The sequence below is a fragment of the Arvicanthis niloticus genome, chromosome 18, assembly GCF_011762505.2.
Source record: "Arvicanthis niloticus isolate mArvNil1 chromosome 18, mArvNil1.pat.X, whole genome shotgun sequence".
NCBI lineage: Eukaryota > Metazoa > Chordata > Mammalia > Rodentia > Muridae > Arvicanthis > Arvicanthis niloticus.
Window position 1 is genome coordinate 43,490,388 of NC_047675.1, and position 21,261 is coordinate 43,511,648.

Sequence of the window (21,261 nt, forward strand, 5' to 3'; positions counted from 1 at the left end):
ACAGGGAGTCCTCTGTGGTGAACGAGATTCTGCCGATGGCCCAGGTAATTGACTTCCACGGAAGATGAGCTGAGACATGGGGAAGTAATTCATTAGATTCCATATGGCCCCAAAAGGCTGGTCAGGGGCTCATCTCAATGTGTGTTAACCACCGCTGGCAAAGCAGTTGCATGTCCTTGTTGTGCCTGTTCCAATTCATCATATCCAGGGTCCTCTTGAGTCTGGTAGGAGGCTGCTGCTAAAGTCCTGGGGCCACAGCCAACAGTAACATGTTGCTGGTTAAAGAGAAAGCTGAAAGGTAGGTTTATAGGAAAATTTCTCTGGGTTATCTAACATGTGGGTGAATCAAGTAAATTTCTGGATGGTATTGGTATAGAGGAGTTGGTTACAGGAAACCTGTGGCTGGAGTAGAGAGGCAGGCACACCTACCCAGTCCTACCCAGTCCACAGTTACCTGAGACATCACTCAACACTTCAGGATTTAACAAGGTGTGTGTGTGTGTTGGTGCTGGGGATTGAACTCAGGCCCTTGTGCTAACATTGAGCTAAGTCTCCAGCTTTATTTATTTAATTTTTCCCCCTTCCCTTCTCCCTCTTGTTGTGGCCTGGCTTGCTCAGGGCCCCACTGAGCCCCCTGCTTGCTCCGGCCCAAATTACACTGTAGCTGTCTTCAGATATCCATATGAGGACATCAGATCTGTAGCTGGCTTCAGATACCCATGTGAGGACATCAGATCTCATTACAGATGGTTTTGAGCCACCATGTGGTTGCTGGGAATTGAACTCATGACCTCCTGAAGAGCAGTCAGTGCTTTTAACCACTGAGCCATCTCTCTAGCCCAATTCCCCAGCTTTATAAAACCCCTAAAGGAGAAGAGAGACAGACAGTAAACTCAAGGCTTCTCAGTGAGTTGGAGAACTGACTTGGGAAAGCAGGTGTAGCTATGAACAGCTGAGATCTGGCCGTGGGTACAAGAGGAGTCAACAGTGAGCTGCTCTATGGGACCTGGGGTCAGAAACCCTCTGGGTGAGATTCAAGTTGGTAGCCTTAATGTATGTGTTTCTGGAGAAAAGATTAAAAACTAGCTCTCTCTGAGCAAAGGCCTCTGTCCCTCCATTTCCCAAAAGTTTCCTGAGCACAGCTCCTTCATAGACCAACCTCCAAGCTAACCATTTCTGACCTTGGAAGAAAGCATTTGTGACTAGGTTCAGGGGCCATATCCACCATGAGCCCATGAAGACCTAGGAGGAGCGTTATCTTGTAACGCCTCTGATCCCAACTTTGTATTTCATTTGGTAATTGACAAGGAAGGAAAGGAATCAGTGGGTGATAGGCTGGGTGAAGGAGGCAGAGAAGAACATGTCAGGCTTGGTAGCAGCTTCCCACTGGCTGGGACGAGGTAATGGCCCCTTACTGTTCTGTCACCTCTGCACAGTAGAACGTGGACTGCTGTCATTTTTCCATTTATCCCTCCCACCTTGCTCTGTTTTCAAGTCCAATTGCTAAGGCTGGAGTCTTTATGGCTTAAAATTGGTATCTTTGCTACTGTATCTCAGAAATGAGATATGGCAGGTAGGAGGCAGCAGGAAGCATCTCTCTTACAGCGAGGTGTGAAGTCCATAGAGAGACACACCCATCAGGGCAGGGGCAGGCAGGAGCAGCTGTACCAGTGAGCTTGGAAGAATGTTCTCCTGGTCTGTCACTAGAGGGCGCTTGTGAGGTTCTTTTGCCCTGAGCTTGAGTGGGTTATGCACTGATTTGGTTCTTGGTGGTTGATGCCAGGGTCCAAGTTGGTTCTTTTATAGAAGGATCACTTGAGCCTGTCCTGATGCCATGTGTCTATGTCTAGACGGGAGAGCACGACCATCTTGAACGATAGCAGCAGCACTGGTGACAGCAACCATAGACGGTGTCATGTTGAGAGGACAGAGTTAGCCGGAGCCAGGCTGACTCTATGTCAGACTCCAAACTGGCAGTCTGGGAGATTAGGTCTACGTTTCTGTTTCCCATAATCAGAAAAGTCCAAAACAAGTCAATTCCAGGGGCAACTACCTCTCATGGGCAGCCAATCAGGAGCTGTAGAGGCTGCCCCACCACCTAGCCTGTGCCAAACTCATGGGCAGCCAATCAGGAGCTGTAGAGGCTGCCCCACCACCTAGCCTGAGCCAACTTCATGGGCAGCCAATCAGGAGCTGTAGAGGCTGCCCCACCACCTAGCCTGTGCCAACCTCATGGGCAGCCAATCAGGAGCTGTAGAAGCCGCCCCACCACCTAGCTTGAGCCAACCTTATAGGCAGCCAATCGGGAGCTGTAGAAGCTGCCCTACCACTTAGCTTGATCCAACCGTAGTTAATCAGCAAAAGCCTTCCAAATCCCCCTGAGCCTTAACCAATCACAAAGGCATCCATATCCCTGGAGATAAAGCCAACTAACCACGGGAAAGAAGTCATCCACTAATAGGTTTTAAATTGACCCTGCAAAGTCTACACCTCGGTCTTATATTCTGATGTATGGTAGATCCCTGCATGCAGGTTCTCTGCAGAATAAACATTCTTTGCTGTTGTGTATTACTTGAGTCTGGGGTATCATTCTTTACAGATCATAGAGACCCTTACAATGCACACTGGCTTGCTCACCATCCTTTGCGAATTATTTGGTACATTGGTTATGACATGAGAAAATACAACGCTGGGGTGGCAAAGGTTACTGGGCATGGGAAATTTCAGTAGACAAAGCTAGACAGTTTGCCTGCTCTGAGGCTTAGGTTTACAGGAATTAAACAGGGTGTAGAGGCTTTTCCTAAGGTGACCTCAGAATCCTCTAGCCTAGCATGGTGTGTGCATCCAGTTTACTATAAAAAATGTTTGGGGGAAATTAAAAAAATCCTTTTAAAAGACTTCCTTTTACTTTTAGGTGTGTGCATGTGTGTGTCTGTGGGTTAGTGTGTGCACATGAGTGCAGTACCCACAGAGGACAGCAGAGGGCGTTGGATTTCTTGGAGCTGGAGTTAGAGATGGTTGTAAAACATACAATGTGGATACAAGAAACCAAACCTCTGTAAGACCAGCTAGTGGTCTTGACTTCCAAGCTGCCTCTCCATTCCTAGCCCTATGCACGCTGCTCCTTTTAACAAAGCTGCATGACAAAAATCTAGTCATTTATATGTTTCCTGACCAGATTACAACATAAATAAAAGTCACCATGGCCAGGGATCTTAACGCCACTGAATCCATGATTCTAGAACATTTAGAACATAGCAGGTACTGCCTGCAGACTCAGTCTCCCTGTTGTTCCCTTCCTCTCCTGAGACTCATCTAAGCAGACAGTGCATTGTCACCTTCACAAAGCTCAGACAACAGAACACAAGCCCTTTCACATCCAACCCCCAGAATGGTGGCTCCTGGCCTTTGCTTTTGTGAATGGACGGAACACCCGGTGGATTTTTGACTTTTAACACTGAGACTTTCATAAGAGTCACACAGATGTTTTAACATGTGCCTATGAAGAAGAGCCCGGCTATGCTGCTATCCTGAAGTGTCTCAGCTCTGTCTCCTGACCTGTGTGAGCAGGGCTCACTGCCACCCCTCCCTACAAGAAACTTAAAAGGGTGAACAGAATGGCGGCTGGACCTTGGCTTCTTCCCAGAAAGGCAGGTGCTGACCTGAAGCCAGGAGGAGTGAGTCACTGGGAGGAAGCACCATTGTCTCCTGCTTCCAATGTGTCTTTTTATTGTGTTTAACGATTCATTTGTTACCACTTGTATCTTGTATTTTTATTGATCAAGCACAATTAAAAGAATTTAAAGCCTTAGAGCCTCATGATCAGTGGATAGATAATATGTAAATTTTGTTTAATAGATACAGTTAAGTGGCTTGAAAGCCCAGAGTAATTGAATATGTAGGGTGTAGGGTGGGGAAATGAGATGAAAATAATTCCAGGAGCACCAGGGCAGACAGGAAAACTTACTATTCGAAGTTGCCTCATTTGTGTTAGTTTTGAAGGGTGGGTGTTGTCTGTCAATCAGAGCCTCCTGACCAGGTCTGAAAAGGAATGTTGCTCTTATGTGAAGGTGCGGTGTCTACACTGTAGCAATTTTGCAGCTGTGGAAGAGGGAAAGTTTAGATGTTGATTTAGGAATGCTCACAGGGCGCACACAGATTCTAAGAATTGTGTCCGAGGTAGTTGAGAGATGACACTTTAAGACTGCTGAGCTTGGACCATTATGCTGGATTTTGAATTATATTAAGCAGTCAGAATGGCTTCAAGGAGCTCGGTTTTTCCCATTGTAACAGAAATACAGATTACTCTGTACATGGGTGACACCGAACTTAAAGGTAACCCCCAAAGCAACATTCTAGCTGTACAAGTGAGTACAGCTAGAATTCCAGAAAGCTGTAGGATGGCAAAGTTGGCATTTAGAAGTCACCCAGTGATGTGACTTGGGCCCTACTTAAATATTTTAAAGGGATTTTAATTTGGTTTTTTAACTAGGTAGATTTGTGCCCGGAGTGTGGATTTGTACATGTGAGTGCAGTGTCTGGGGTGGCCAGAAGGGGGCATCAGAACCCCTGGAACCAGAGGACAGGCACTAGTGAGCCTTCTGATGTGGGTGCTGGGAAACAAACTCGGGTCCTCTGCAAGAACAGGAAGTACTCCCAACCACTGACAGCTATCCAGTCCTTGCCTTGGGTTTTTAATTTTCAAAACATCGAACACCTCCTTCAAGAGCTTCAGCCCACAGCTACTGCATCCCCCAGAAATACCCACATTGCTGATTTCAGCAGGTTTAACAAAGCTGCCTGTGCAAACTAGTGTCTCATTATTAAAACTTAACTCTATATGAAAAATATGTGCTTGCATATATACAGAGAACACAGAATGAGACATAGAGATATTGGCTATTGTTAATGTAACGCTAAGTGGCTGCATTACATTACAAAAAAAAAATAAAAACAATCTGATAAATACAGTGTTTGCCCCAACTTCTTTTTTTTTTTTTTTAAAGCCTGTCATTTTTCACTATTTATGATCCCAAATGGAATGAAGAAAGGGTTCAGCCATGAGAAAAGTAAAGTCACACTCCTCACCCCACCCCCACTTTAAAAACAAGTCTCCATTTTATTTTTACATTTTTTCCCCTCTAGGTGACAAGTCCGTTTCTCTCAGCAAGAGTCACTCTTTAGAAAACCACAGCTATAAATTAAAACACAACTTAGTCTTTGAAGAAACCCACAATTATAAATCAATGCACAACCCACTCTTCTATTTGTTAGCTTTTGGAAGAAGGGTTAGAGCCAGAAAGAGTGAATATGGCTGTTGTAAGCATTCATGTTTCTCAGAAAAGTGTGTGTGTGTTTGGGCAGGGAGAGGGGGCAGCGGGTGTGATGTGCTAAGAGTGTTGATGTGGTGGTTTGAACATGCTTGGCGCATGGGAAGTAGTGCCATTAGGAGGTATGGCTTTGTTGTTGTAGGTGTGGCCTTGTTGGAGGAAGTATGTCACTGTGTGGGTGGGCTTTGAGGGATCCTTGTGCTCAAGCTCCACCCAGTACAGGAGAACGAGCTTCCTCCTGGCTGCCTTTGGATCAAGATGTAGAACTCTCAGCTCCTTCTCCAGCACCATGTCTGCCTGGATGATGCCATGCTTCCTGCCATGATGATAATGGACAAACCTCTGAACCTGTAAGCCAGCCCCAATGAAATGTTTTCCTTTATAAGAATTGCCTTGGTTATGGTGTCTGTTCACAGCAATGAAACCCTAACTAAGACAATGGCATTTTATTGCCGGCTAGCCTCCCTGGCACACAGGAAGCCATGCTGTTTAGCTATCAAGAATCAGAAATCAATAATCAAAGTTAGTCACTCCAGCCTGAAGACTTCACAACAGCCCATAGTGAAACTCTTGGTAGCACATGAACAAGGCATAGGAACAAACAAAGAAGAACTTGCAACTGTGATGTAATCATTTTTAAAAAGGACAGGAACCAATGTCCAAAATTCCATCAACTCATTAACAAGGGACTGAGGAAAAAGTTGCTATTGGATCAAAGAAAAATCCAGAGAACAACACATAGACATGCTACAAACAGTCTAGGGTGTCTGAGTCTATAGGCTCCCCACACTACCTGTTGTTCCCATAGTGTGATTATTGTCCATAGATACATACATTGGGTATTGTATGTATCAGCTGAGCACTGCTTCCCGAGTACTGATCACTAGTGTGAAGGTTTTAACGGTGAACCTTCCAAAGCCTAGAATCACCTGGGAAATCCTCAGTTGATCAACTGATCAGATTAGGTTACCCATGGTCATGTATGTGGGGGATTCTCTAAAGTTATCGATGCCCATTGTGGGCGGTGCCATTCCCTAATTAGTGAGATCCTGAATGGTAAAAGTATCCATGTGCTTATCATTCTCTCTGCTCTTGACCATGAAAGTGGTCTTTTAAGTTTCTGCCTTGACTTCCTCAGTAATGGACTGTAACCCGGAAGTGTAAGTCAAATAAACCCTTTCTTCCCTAGGTTGCCTTTTCTCAGAGCATTCTCTCCCAGCAGCAGACAGGAAACTAGGACAACTGGTCTGACCTGTTTTGTGTCTGCCACACATTTATTTTTGTATTGGTTTCTCCACTTGAAGTCTGACCTCTGCCTTACACTACACATAAGTGGGTGGGCAGGGCAAAGGGGCCAAACAAAGGTGTCCTCAAAGAACTAAAGCAACAGACGCCCAGCTATAAATGAAAGGGGGCAGCTCGTGGAAAATACAGGAATAAACAGGAGGAAATGAATGCCTTGTAAGATCCAGAGCCCTGGGCAGCCAGCATGGCAGGGCAGGGCCCTCACCTGATGCCCATAGCTCCACAGCTGGGGGTTGTTTCCCTTCCGTATGAGGCAGATGATAGAAAGGCTTCCAGCAAAGTTTCAGCGCAGATGCTGGCCACTCCTGGCCCTGTAAGGCTTCACAATCATTGCAGAGTTATAGTCTAAAAGGGTTTTAGATCTGCACCGTAGCATGGCTTTGAAAAATGACTCTGCTTGGCTTGCTATGAATCTGCAGGGTCTTTAAGCCAGGAGCCATCTTAGGGATTCCAGAAAATTCCCATCTCTAGGACCCCATTCTTTGCTGGCTCACTGGGCAGCTGCCTCTGGAGCCAGAGGTAACTCACTGACACAGACACACTAAATATTACAGTATGGGTGAACACAGAAGATGCCATCCCCAAGACCTGGGAGGCATAAGACTGCCATCTACGATTAGGATGTGGCCAGTCACATATAATTTTGTCTGGGTGTTAGAGTTACGGGGTGGGGTCGCAAGAAAGCAGATTGGAGCTTGAAGACATCTTTCAAACTACTACATTCAGACAGTAATAAAGGAAAAAGAGAGAGGATTCCTAAGGCATTAAAAGCACCATTAAAATATTAATCAAATGTTTGCATGATTGGCAAAGGGAAAGACGTTAGCCCTGAGAGTGAAAAACAAAACAAAACAAACCGTATTGACCAGATACACATGTATGATGTCATCACTTAATTAACCCCACCCCCTCAGTGAAATAACAGAAAACCCATTCACTCTCAGGAAAGACAGAAGCACTGCACTGGCTAGTTTTGTGTGTCAACATGACACAAGTTATAGTCATCAGAGAGGAAAGGACCTCCATTGAGTAAATGCCTCCATGAGATCCAGCTGTAAGGCATTTTCTCAATTATAGTGATCACTGGGGGAGGGCCAGCCCACCATAGACAGTGCCATCCCTGGGTTTTATAAGAAAGGAGGCTGAGAAAGCCAGTAAGCAGCACCCCTCCAGGGGCTCTGCAACAGCTCCTGCCTCCAGGGTTCCCAATTTGAGTCCATCCCCTGAATCCCTTTAGTGATGAACAGCAATGTGGAAGTGTAAGCTGAATAAACCCTTTCCTCCCCAACTTGCTTCTTGGTCCTGATGTTTTGTGTGGGAATAGAAACCCTAACTGAGATAAGCATCTCCAGGTGGACACCAACAGAGGTGACTAGAAAACGTAGCCAGACTGTAGCCAGAAGTTCAGGGCAGAATTTTAGACCCCACAGGAGTAACATGGCAAGTCACTTTAAGGACACTCCTGTTTGACTGCCAGCAGACTTCTCAGCAGAGACCCCATAGGAAAGAAGACAGAGGGTGCTGTTTTATATTCTGAAAAAACATGAAATGAAAACTAATTGCCAATTAAGGTTAATATAGCCAGAAAGTCTATCTTAGGAACAGAAGGAAGTCTACTTTAAAGTTGGTTCACAGTAGAGGGATACAAAGAGAACGGAAGACCTTGGAACAACATTCAGAAAGATGGTTTTCAGAACCAAGGAACAGAAGAAGACTTTCCAAGATGAGCACCAACTGAGGAGGTTCAAGACTACATTAGAAACCATGCTTAAGGGACTCCATGTAGACATGGATGAAAGAGAAAGACCACAAAGATCCAGGAAAGACGCTAATCTAACTGGAGTAGATACACGGGTAAAACCAGAAAATAATCAAACATGACTGATACACTAGACCATCAAGCCATAAACAGCAAACCAACCAACCAATCAAAATAAAAGAATATCTCAAACGAGGTAATTAAAAAAAAAGTCACAGGAACAAGTCTCTATTTCCCACCAATAACTTGAGTGTAAATGGTCTCAGTTGCTCATTTAAAATATGTATGTACAGACTGACTCAAAAGGTTACCATCCAACCCTGGGCTGAGAGAACAACAAACAAACCAACAAACCAACATAGGAATTCAAACTCAAGCTTGAGTAGTTGTACTCACAACTAACAGACTTTCAGACAGGGAGACAAGAAAAGACAGTCACCGAGTCACGGCCAAGAGATCAAGTCAGCAGGATATTATTACAAGACTGTCGATAACTCAGTGTTAAAAAGATTTGATTTTGAAGTGTGTTTGTGTCTGTCTGTCTGTCTGTCTGTCTCTCTGTCTCTGTCTCTCTCTCTCTCTGTGTGTGTGTGTGTGTGTGTGTGTGTGTCTGTGTGCACATGCATGCAGTGTCCCCAGAGACCAGAAGAGGGTGTTAGGTCCTCTGGAGCCAGAGTTACAGGTGTTTGTGAGTGGCCCAATGTGGATGCTGTAAACTGAATTCCAAATCGCTGCAAGAAGAATTATGTGTTCTCTAGCCTAAGATTATATGTACGTAGCATGCATGTATAAATACCAAAAGACCTAAAGAGATATGCAAGCTCCTGTAAATGATAGCGTGGGCATTTACATCCTACCCTTACTATGGATTCACCATTCAAATCCTTTCAAAAGAGCAACAGAGAAGTGCAAATCATACTATAGGTCAAATGCACTCAACAGAAAATCATAGAACACTCTACCCAGCAGCTGCAGAGTGGGGATTCTTTTAAACAGCACATGGAACCTGCTCCAAAATACAGCATGTATTAGATCACTAAGCAAAACCACTCACTGCCTTGGTGCCTGCGGAGGCCTGCTGCGAATGAGCTCTGTCCTCAGCAGGTCTGGCCCTCAACAGGACTGTGCTTCTTAAATTAGCAGAATAATGAGAGCAGTCAGCACAATGTGAAAGACAGTGTGTTGCTCTGAGCTGTCACATTGATTTCCCAGGGACAGCCACTGTTAAGGGAGAGCTACCTAGAGACAGACATGCAAATTACATGCTCGGCTTCGAGAAAACGAAGAGCAAAATATTTACCATTAAAAAAACGAAAACAAAGAGTGCCTTGGGGTTTATGAGTGCCTACTTTACTAAAACACAAATGTCTATTTGAATGCATTGAAGATGTCTAAAAAAAAAAACCAAAAAAAAAAAAAAAACCAAAACAAAAAACCATGGAAATGTGCTATGAGCAATTTTACTGTGACCTCAGTGTTGGTACTGGGAGTTTGATCAATGTAGCATTGTGTGACCCAATCTGTATCAGTATTTATTCTTCTGCAAAATGGCTGCTTGTGGGAGGAATTTTCCCATATGGTTACAGTCTTACAGATAGCTGCTGTTCCGTTGTTTGTTATAGATATAGTCAGGAACTGGGCACCTGGGTTTCACCTTGTGTCTTTCCTCATATTTATCTGTGTTTGATGAACTATGGCTCAGTACATCCTTTTAGACTATTACACATCAGAAGACCCACTCCCCATAAGCCAGTTTTTCTAGTGGCTGGCAACCTCAGAGAATCACTGACAAATATAACATTTTCTTTAGCAAGAGAATTCTACACACAGTGATGGATGAATACTATTACAACCCATAATTTAGGGTTTCTTAGTGCATTCTACAATAAATGTACAAAATATGTTTTCTCCCCTCAAATTATTTAAATTTTTATTTGTGTATTTGTTTTGTGTGCATGCAGTGCCTATAGAAGCCAGAAGAGGGTCATAGATCCTCAGAACTAGAGTTAGAGACTGCTGTGAGTTGCCATGTTGGTGTTGGGGACCAAAATTGGCTTCTCTGTAAAAGCTGTCCGTGCTCTTAACCACAGAGCCATCTCTCCAGGCCCTGAACTTACATTTGTTAAAAAGCATTCACTCACTTGGGTGCCCAATATAAGTCACAGCAGGTTGAAAGCCCAGTACCTCAGCTCTCATTAAATATCCCACCATTGCATGGGGCCCGTTACCTGCTTAACTCTGTCTGCAGACGGATCAATCACTTGTGTTGGTGTCTATAAGACAACTAGTAGGAGCTACCTCATCTTATCCCTCTTCAAGGCCAAAGGTACCAAGACAAAAGTACAGGGTTGGGGGTGGGTCGGAGGCGGGGGGCGGGGGGGGGGGGACTTCCAGTCAGGCCTGGATCATCTTGCTCCAGACTTCGGAGGCACCTAAGGTCTCCAGTCCTGAGCCAGGGGTCACCCTGGATTACAGGAACAGCAGAGCCTCACAGGTCAGGCCACCCTCCAAATGAGGGCAACTATCGATGATGGGGAGGTGTGCCCTGGAGCAGGGCCTAGAGGCTTGTATTTGTCAGATTGCTCCGTCAAATGAGGACAGTGGTATCTCCTTCCACAACCGTGCAGAGGCAGAAATGAGGTACTGAGCAAGCCAGGTCACCCCTCGATCCTCAGTGCTTTGTCATGCACAGATCTTGCACCCCGCACCAGTTTTTCTATTATTTAAATGTTCAGTTCCACGAAGATAGACCTGGGGGTGGGTCATTGGACCCCATTCTCCATTCCTCTACTCAGAGTGGCCACACTGGTTAAATTTCCCTGTTCTGCTCTTTACTTAGTTGGGACATATTGGGATAGATGGATGGATGGATGGATGGATGGCTGAGCCCAGTCCACAGGACTCCCAGAGCTTGTGCCTTTTCCCTGAAAATCCAGTAATGGGATGGCGGGGGTGGGGGGTGGGGGGTAGGGGAGACAGAGTCCCAGAAAGTTGCTCTGGTGAAGCCAGAGCCTTACAGACATACATGCTAAACTGGTGAAAGACATAGAGTATCTGCATCTTCCATGAACTCTTAAGGTGCTATGGCCAGAGGCCATCTGAAGGTGGGGCCTATGGTCTGAATCTGTATTGCTCCTGGCCGACAATGTTCCACCCCTTTTCAATTTTAGACTCATGCATATTTTACAGTGCTGCTTCGGCAGGTGGCTGCCTCATGAGGTGGTCTTGGGGTGACTCTGACACAAACACCTGAGAGGTGCAGACTGTCTCATGGGAAGGAATTGGAGGGTGCTACTACCCAGAATCAGTCTTCTGAGACCAGGTACATGAAAAGCCCTGTGTGGCTCTGTGTCCTCAGGGCTGAGGACACTGGGAAACAGATCATTTGATACCCATGACTTTTCCTAGAACAGCATTTTGGGTTCCTTTGTTTCCTTATCCCTTCCCTTAAGGGGATCTGGGGATCCACTGGAATTCTGGCTATACCCAGCTCCCCCTCCCTCCCCCCAACCAGCTATACACATTATAGAAAACCACAACCGACCAAAATGCAGAATTGTGGAGCAGTCACAGTGGACACATCTTTAAAACACTCCCACACCTAAGGTTCAGGGAACATTGGGGTGGAGGTAGGTGGGGGGCAGAAAGACTCTGAGGGTCAGAGGATCAGGGAATGTGCTGTAGTATTGTGTCTCCTTGAAATATTAGAAGCTACACCCATAAAGTTTCACCAACATGACCGTCTAAATACAAGCTGAACAAGGATGGTGCCATCAGACAAGCCCAAGTGGACAGGAGAATGCCCAAGAGGCCTCAGCCCTACACGAAGAGCTACAGGCACCTGAAGAAAATTGAGAGCAAGAGAGGTGGTTTTCCCCAGGGAAGAGTACACTGATTGGCTGTCCAGTGCCAAATGCCCAGCCCTAAAGACAGATAAGCAAGTGTACAGTCTAAGCAGGTTATATTTAAGAATATATATATATGCAATAACAATTTTAAAAAGCCATAGATTTGAAGGAGAGTGGAGAGGGGTTTGGAGAAGGAAGGAGAAGGAAGAAATGTTGTAATTGTATTATAATCTCAAAAATAAAAGGATAAAAAATGAAGGAGGAAAAAGAAAAAAGGATAGGGGTCTGGGCATGGTGGTGCACTACTGTGATCCATCACTTGGGTGGTAGAAGCAGGCAGATCGGGAGTTCAAGGACACCCTTAGCTGCATAAGCCATCTTGAGGCCAGGCCAGCCTGGGCTATGTGAGGCCTTGTCTTAAAACCAACCAACCAATCAACCAAATAAGGGTTATTGACAGGTTCCCAGGCAGGCACATGGAGGAGAGCTTTGAAGTCCCACTCCTGGCTGGTCACCCTCCCAGGAGCAGCAGAGAGGAGAGATACAAGTCTCCTGACACTGCCTGTCAGTCATCTGCACAGGCACACACTGCATGTCAAGGTGTTCATTGCCAACAAGCCTGGCCATGAGACCTGCAGGAGGGAATCTGTGTTTACTTACCTCACAGGACCTCTGGATATGACCAATGCCAAGGTAGAGGACAAGGGCTTTAGGCTATCACCATGACCTGCCTCTAAATCACTTGCAATTACACAGCTAGTCACCACGGTGTCTGAGGAAGCCTCCATCAGCCGATAGAGGCTACACCCCTACTATTTGACAACTACACACAACACAAACCTTACGCTCTCTGTTGTCCACACCACACCACTTTGAATGATTGTAAGACCTGCAGACAGCGTGTCTTTGTCGTGGATGCGATATACATGGTACTCAAATCTACCAGGCCCAGCTAAAGGGGCTACAGGGAAGGTTACCCTATGGGGCGCAGCTGGGAACACACTCATCATCATGACACAGGATTTGACATCACACTTCACACCACAAGGAAAAAGCTGCTTACTGAGAAAGTCTTTACACACATGTGGAAGAGAGAGCCATCCCAACAGATGCATAAACCCTAACATGAAAATGTGAGAAATACAGAAAATAAGGCAGCGTATCCACCACTGCACCAAAGCTGGACAAGGGAGACAACAAAAGGAAAACCCCGAAAGCTCATAGGTGCAAAAGTCTTCAACAAAATATTTACAGATTAAACTCATCGGTACAACAGAATGATCACACACCGGAATCATTCTGGCTTAATTCCAGGAATGCAAGGAGGTTCAAGACACTCAAATCAATAGATGTAATACGTAAGAATAAACAGTCAAGGATAAAAACCACATGATCATCGCCGGAGATGTCAAAAGAACGCTTCATAAAATACAACTTCCCTTCATGGAAAAAGTCCTGAACAAATTTGGTGTAAAAAGATCACATTTCAGCGCAGTCAAGGCTTCCGTGACAAGGTCATAGCTTATGTCTTACAAACGAGGAAAAGGAAGTATTTTTCTAAGATCATGAACAAGCCAAGGGTGTCCACTCTTGTCACTCTTGTCAATACATGGTGAGCATCTTAGCAGAGCAAGTGGGCAAGAGAAAGGATACAGCACGGACGAGTAGGAAGGGAGAAGGGGGATTATTCTTGTTTCCAGATAAAAGCCCACTAAAGACTCTACCAGAAGACTATTAGAACTGATAGACAGGTCACAGGACACGGAACCGACATACAAAATGCAGTGGCTAAGCCTACCCATTAACGGAGGTCAGTAAATCAGAGAAGGAGTCTGTGGTGGTTTGAGTATGCTTGGCCCAGGGAGTGGCACTATTTGGAGGTGTGGCCCTGTTGGAGAAACTGTGTCACTGTGGATGTGGGCTTTACGATCTTTTTCCTAACCACATGGGAGCCAGTTTTCTCCTACTGGCCTTCAGGTCATGTAGTTGTCTCAGCTTGTCCTGCACCATGCCTGCCTGGATGCTGCCATGTTCCCACTTTGATGATAATGGACTGAACCTTTGAACCTGTAATCCAGCCCCAATTAAATGTTGTCCTTATAAGATTTGCCTTAGTCACGGTGTCTGTTCACAGCAGTAATACCCTAACTAAGACTCCTATTTCCAACGGACACAAAGTCATAAAATACCTAACTAAACCTCAGCACATGTGCAGCCCTTGGGCCTCAGCTAGGCATAAAGACCAAGTTTCGGTATCCTGTGACTGTGACTTGAACTCACAGGGATCCACCTGCCTCTGCTTCTTGAGTGCTGGGACTAAAGGTGTGTGTGCCACCGTGTTCAGTAGTAGAGTTTCATTTTTATATCTGAGTAACATATTTAGAGGTGTTTTTGTTTGGTCTGTTTGTTTTACACTTCTCTATCAAGATACACGCATTATAATTCTTTAATAACAGACAAGTCCAAAACAGAGATGACTCTTGAATTTAAGAGGTCATAAGAGGTAGAGCTCTCAGGAAGGGAGGAGGGAGGGGTGGGAGACAGTAGAGGAAGGGTGGATGGGTATGGTCAATACATGGGTTTATTTATGTATGGACATGCAGCAATGTAGTTTGTATTATTAATGTGTGCTAATAATCATAATAAAACTATAACAAATGCAAATATATAAAGAAAATAACTGGGAAATAAAATAGAAACTAAGCATAATAAAAACTTCAGGAGATAAAAAAATATTCCCTATATTTTCATTAATGGGTCAATGGGTGAACAAGATGTGGTGTAGAAACACAGAGGAATATTACCTAGATATAAAAACTAAAACTCCACTAGACACGGTGGTGCACACCTTTAAGCCCAGCACTCAAAAGGAGAGGCAGGTGGGACTCTGCAAGTTTAAGGCCAACTTGATTGACATAGCAAGTTTGATACAGCCAGGGCTACATAGTAAGACCCTGTCTAAAAAAAAAAAAAAAAAAAAAAAAAAAAACCCAACCAAACCAAACAAAAACAAACAAACAAACAAACAAACACCCCACGTCTTATTTATAGACCAAGAGTGGAACTTAAGGACACTGTGTTCGGGCTGGAGAGATGGCTCAGTGGTTAAGAGCACTGACTGCTCTTCCAGAGGTCCTGAGTTCAATTCCCAGCAACCACATGGTGGCTCACAACCATCTGTAATGGGACCCAATGCCCTCTTCTGAAGTGTCTGAAGACAGCAACAGTATATTCACATACATGAAATAAATTTAAAAAAAAAAAAAAAAAAGGACACTGTGTTCACTGGGAGAGTCAGCCCCAGATTTGCATCTGCATCTTCTAACTCACACAGAAGGTACTGATGGAGATGAGAGAAGAGAACCTTTGGGGAGTGGTTATCAGAGGACAGGGCATGCATGGGGCAGGTGGGAGGTAGTGATGGTGGTGCAGCGAGGGAAGTTAATGTGTTTGGGAGCACAGTTGAGAGGAACAGAATGATACTTAGCGGCACTCGACTGCACACTTCAAGACAGCTATCAAAGATTTTGTTCCCAATACAGAGAAGTAATCATTGTGCCAGCAGCTGTCATCTGCTCATTAAACACAGTAAGCATGTAGCATGTGTCTTAGTTAGGGTTTTACTGCTGTGAATAGACACCATGACCAAGGCAGCTCTTATAAGGACAACATTTAATTGGGGCTGGCTTACAGGTTCAGAGGTTCAGTCCATTATCATCATGGTAGGAAGCATGGCAGCATCCAGGCTGGCATGGTGCAGGCAGAGCTGAGAGTTCTACATCTTCATCTGAAGGCTGCCAGCAGAATACTAACCTCCAGGCAGCTAGGATAAGGGTCTTATAGCCCACACCCACAGTGATACACCTACTCCAGCAAGGCCACACCCACTCCAACAGGGCCACACCTTCTAATAGTGCCATTCCTTGGGCGGAGCATACACAGACCATCTCAGCACGTAACAAAATATCACACCACACCCCAGAATATCAGTAATTAGTGTGCCAATAAACATGTCTTAAAGGAAAGCATTCTGAATACATAGAGATGAGGGCTGGGCCAATGCCTCATTTGGGGCACTGACTCTGAGTCCCGTGTGGTTTCAAACCAGGGAAGAAATTAACAGGAATGTCTCTAGGTTTCTGAATTCGAAGCAGAAAAAAAAAAATCTCAATTACTGTTTGTCTTCTGGCTTGGACTCTCCAACTTCAAAAAGTTCTCACTTTTAGTTTAGAGCCTGAAGCAACATTGAATGGGGACAGTCAAAGCCAGAACAAATGCACAAGCAACGTCTTATTGCAGAGAGTTGATGAGACGCTTCCGCCATACCTGTGCGCTCAGCTCTCCTCCTCCGGTCTCCAGCCCAGCATCCCTAATTGTATGCTGAGCATCTGTCCCGACTGCCTCAGAACCGACTCACATGCCTTAGAGCCTTCCCACATCCCACCAGCTCCCTCATGCGAGCCCCTCTACTGCTCTCTGAGGAGCCATCCTTAATTAAGGACCCATGCGCAGGACACGGAAAGGCTGCTTGTCATTTAATCCACACAAGTCTCCCCGGGGAGATCGCAGGAATGTATTATCTCCACTTTACAGATGAGGGGCGTAACTGTGGAAAGTTACACTGAAAGGAAGAGGAATCCTGGGAACTGTGGAGATGTGGAACTGAAGACAAGAGGAGCCCTGGGGCTTGCTGACTGACCAGCCTAACCCACCGCTCCATCTCTAGGCCAGTGTTAGATCCTGTTCTGAAATACCAGGTGGATGGTGCCTGAGGAATGACACTTGAGGTTGGCCTCTGGCTTCCATACGTATATACATGAACACACACAGAAGAGGCAAGTCCTAGAAAGGCCCTCGGAAGTGGTAGCTAATGCCCAAACCCCACTTCCAAGGGGTTCAGAGAAGGAAAGCCTCAGGCAGTCCTGGAGCTCTGAAGGAAGGTCATGTTGCTACATTTCTATGCCTTGCAAGGTTTTCTCATGTCTGTATCCCACTTTCACCGTGGTGCAAGATTGCAGGGAAGGTAATGTCTACCAGCAGTGAGCGATACCTGGGCTCTGTGTGGTAGAAATTATTAAAAACCCCAGCCCGGGGCTTCTACCCTGTCTTGTTCATTGAGTTCCCAGATGAAAGGCACTCTCACAGTCTTTATGTTCTTAATATGCCTTAGGCACCACAATAGTTGGGCAGCTAGCTGCCTACCCTCCATGTTGTTAGAATCTACCTTCTTAACGATAACCCTGAATTATCAGTTACTATTTACTATGTTTCATCAGGGCTGCTCTTAATTTCAATTGGCCAGCCCACATGGCCACGATTTTATGACTCAGCTAACCCATGGCGGCTCTCTTTTCTCCTCTACTTTGTGTTCTTCCTTCTTCTTCTTCTATGGTGGCTTCTTCCTCCTCCTTCCTCCTCGTGGTCCTTTCTCTCCCCAAACCTGAGAAACCCCAACCCCTACCTATGCTTCTTCTGCCCAGTTATTGCCTGTTGACATCTTTATTTACCAATCACAATTAACCGGGGACAGGTCACTCAACTTCTTATGTGTAGACTCTCTTTTGTCTTTGGGGTAACCAGTCTTGCGGGCCCCAAATTAGCACTAAAATACAATCGACATGAGGCCAACCCACTACAGCTCTGCTCCCGGGACAGCGATTCAGAGGGGAGATGGAGGCACAGGGAGCATGACCTGTGTTAGCACATGGTGAGGTGCAAAAGCAAGTCTTAGAGAATGCCCAAAGAGGGTCAGACCCGACTCTAGCATGCCACGCTCCCCACAGAACAGACAGGGCTTCAGCCTTTCACACGCTTCCCTGTCTACCGCAGACCCATACCTTGATGGATTATTGATGTAACTTATGAGTTTGTTACAGATACTCACCTTCTGCAACAGAACCATTTGTTTATCTTTGTTTATCTTTGCCACTAATGCAGCTGGCGTGATGTATAGCTTTGGGTTGTGTCATACTGAAACAATAAGGCCACTTTAAACATGGCAGTTAAGAGTTTGGGGGACTGAGGGTATAGTTCAGTTAGTAGACTACTCACTGAGCACACATGAAGACCTGATTTCTATCCTCAGAGCTGTGGTGGTCCAGCTGTGGTGGTCCATGCCATCCCTGCACCTAAGAGATATAAGCAAGAGATCAGGAGTTCAAGGTCATCCTGGGCCACACAGTGGATTAGAGGCCAGCTTGCGTTACATGAGACCCCATTAAGAAAGAATAGGAGAAGAAGAGGAAGAAGAAAGAGAGACCAAGAAAAGAGAGAGAGAGAGACAGACAGACAGACAGACAGACAGACAGACGGACGGAGACAGAATGAGAATGAAAATTTGGGTTTCTGAAACTCAAGTAGGCCTGGTCCAAATCTAAGCATTGGCCACTTAGGTGGGTGACACTGGGGAAAGTACATCACCTCCTCAAGCCCGAGTCCCCTCTCATGTAAACAGGTGGTAACAATGTATCTAGTTGTTACCGCACTGAGAAAATAGAGAGCCCCACACAGCACGAGCTTCTAACAAGCAGGAGCCATTACCCCATTGAGATCCTGAAGCTGAGTGCTTTAGTGAGCAGGGGTGAGATGGGTTGACATCATCCTCATGTTGAACACCGTGAGCAAAATACAGTGAGTGTGTGTATGTGTGTGTATGGGTGAGGGGGTTGTAATTAACCTGTAAAGCTATCTTTTATTCTCCTGTAGTAATTGTCATCTCCGAGGCTTACTGCCTCAGTCTGCTAACCTGGGCCCAGTCCTGGGAGCTTCTAGCCTCTATACAATCTAATCTAGGCCTAGAATGTTTTCAGCCTTTGAGACTTCCTGCTGAATAAGCTCACCCTTTTTTGTTCTGAGCACTGGCTGGCTGGTTTGACTCAGGTGTTCTGGCTCAAACTCCTCTTCCAAGCTGATTGATGCAACCTGGCTTCTCTCGGCTTCTCAATGAATTGCTCTGCTTGGCCTCATACTAACTTTGGCAATATGTTCTGATCTTCTGGCTCCTTCTCCTTGTGAGAGTTGGGCAGATCCTATTCTGTAAAAATCTTTCTCTGATTCGTCACTCTGCCCCTGCTCTCTTTCAGGTGTTCTCCAAAGACCCCTGTTTAATGCCCTCCTGGCCAGGAGAGTATATTTCCTGGTGTCCAGGGTTTCTAAACCACAGGAGCAGACAGCGACAAATCTGCAAAGCTTGGAGATGCTGTGAGCCAGCTAAATCCATTTCTTTCATTTTAAAAAATTTATTTAAAACAAATTTTATAGGATATATCTTTATCATATTTTCTCCTGCCCAGATTCCCCAATCTTCCACACCTCTCTAAATATCCAACTTCTTGTTCTCTTTCTCTCAAAACAAAACAAAAATCAAAACAAACGGCAAAAAAAAAAATTTGTCAAAATGAAACAAAAAGCCCACAAAGCAAGCAAACAAACAACAATCACGGATTTGATTGTGTTGTCCACTACTCCTGAGCATCTATTGGCTGCAGCCCAGGAAAATCAGATAAACCAGGTTTGAGCAGATAGGCTTGCAGAAGAATTCTTTTGGCTGAAGGAGGGCTCTCCAGGATGGCCAGAGAGAGAACATGTCCCAAAATGATCTGGCCCTGCTCAAAGGAAATGGTAAGAGGTCATTGGGACTCCAGGTCCTTTTTTGTATCAATTTTGACCCTTCGTATTCTCAGCCACGGGGTACTGATCACCCACTGAACCAATCACTGGAAAGAATGGTTCCACAGGACTCAGGAGCACCCCATTTAGCATCTTGCAGGAGCACCTGTATCTGCTGTTTGGAACCATTTATCCCTCCTTGGTGGAAGATTAAAAAACCACCTGGAGGGACTAGGGAGGTGGCTCAGCTGTAAAGTTTGCCTTGAAAGAGTGAGGCTCTGATTTGATTTCTGGAACGTCTGAAAGATGCCAGGCATGATGGTGTGCATGTCTGCTCTGAGAGATAACTTGATGGGCAGCCAATGTAGCCTGTAAGAGTTCCAGTCATGAGAGACCTTGTCCCTCAATGAAAATAAAGATGGCACACGATGAAGGACACTCAAAGTTGTCTTCTGTCTTATACACATATGTACACATACACCCCTCCCCCCCCCCCCCCGCACAAACACACTCACCACACACACAAATACACACACACCACCACCACCCTGTCTTAGTTTGGGTTTTATTGCTGTGAAAACACACCCTTACCAGGGCAACTCTTCTAAAGGACAACATTTAATTGGGGCTGGCTTACAGGTTCAGAGGTTCAGTCTGTTATCATGGTGGGAAGTGTGGAGGCATCCAGGTAGGCATGGTGCTGGAGGAGCAGGAGAGAGTTCTGTATCTTGATCTGAAGGTGACCAGGAGAGTCTGGCTTCCATAGGAAGCCAGGAGGAGGCTCTCTTCTGCTTTGGGAGGAGCCTGAACATAGGAACGTAAAAGCCCACGCCCACAGTGACACACTTCCTGTAACAAGACCACACCTCCTCCAATAGTGCCACGCCTCCTAATAGTGGTACTTCCCATGGCCTAAGCATGTTTAGACCACCACCACACACGCACACGCACACGCACACGCACACGCACCTGGGGGCAGCATCCCAACCCACACAAACCTCCTGCCTCACAACGGTAAAGTACACACAAAGCTTTCTGACGTCACTCTTCCTAATCATCTCCCCACCCTCATTTTTTTCAGCTTCTCACGAGGAAAGGAACAATTTCAGAGCTTGTTCACCTGCCGTTTTGTAGACATTCCTGAGCCTGCATTTTTAACCGGAACTCGAGTGTCTTTACTGGGTAGTGTTAAGAGTCACAGGCAAGGGCCATTAGTGGTGATCTCAGAGGGGGAGACTAGCTGGCTGTCAGTGCACCCACCTGCTCAGTAGAGTTAACTGCACATATGACACAGAGGCTGTGTTCCAGTACACAGAACAGGCCTATTTCCTGCCCTGATGGGTTGTCTGCGTTACGAAGAGGACATATTGTTCATTTTCTTATAGAACAAGAAAGCTAGACTGTTTAATTG

General features: G+C 45.5%; 1 long non-coding RNA gene across 2 annotated transcripts; it reads right to left on the reverse strand.

The window, feature by feature from the left end:
• Positions 1-116: 116 nt before the first annotated feature.
• Positions 117-20,839, reverse strand: LOC143434987 (uncharacterized). Of its 2 annotated transcripts, XR_013104910.1 has the most exons (4): positions 20,488-20,839; positions 18,294-18,370; positions 3,968-4,101; positions 117-275 (listed from the first exon to the last, which is right to left on the reverse strand). It is a non-coding gene; the product is annotated as an uncharacterized LOC143434987 (long non-coding RNA). The 2 variants fall into 2 exon arrangements; XR_013104909.1 differs by lacking the exon at positions 3,968-4,101.
• Positions 20,840-21,261: the final 422 nt, after the last annotated feature.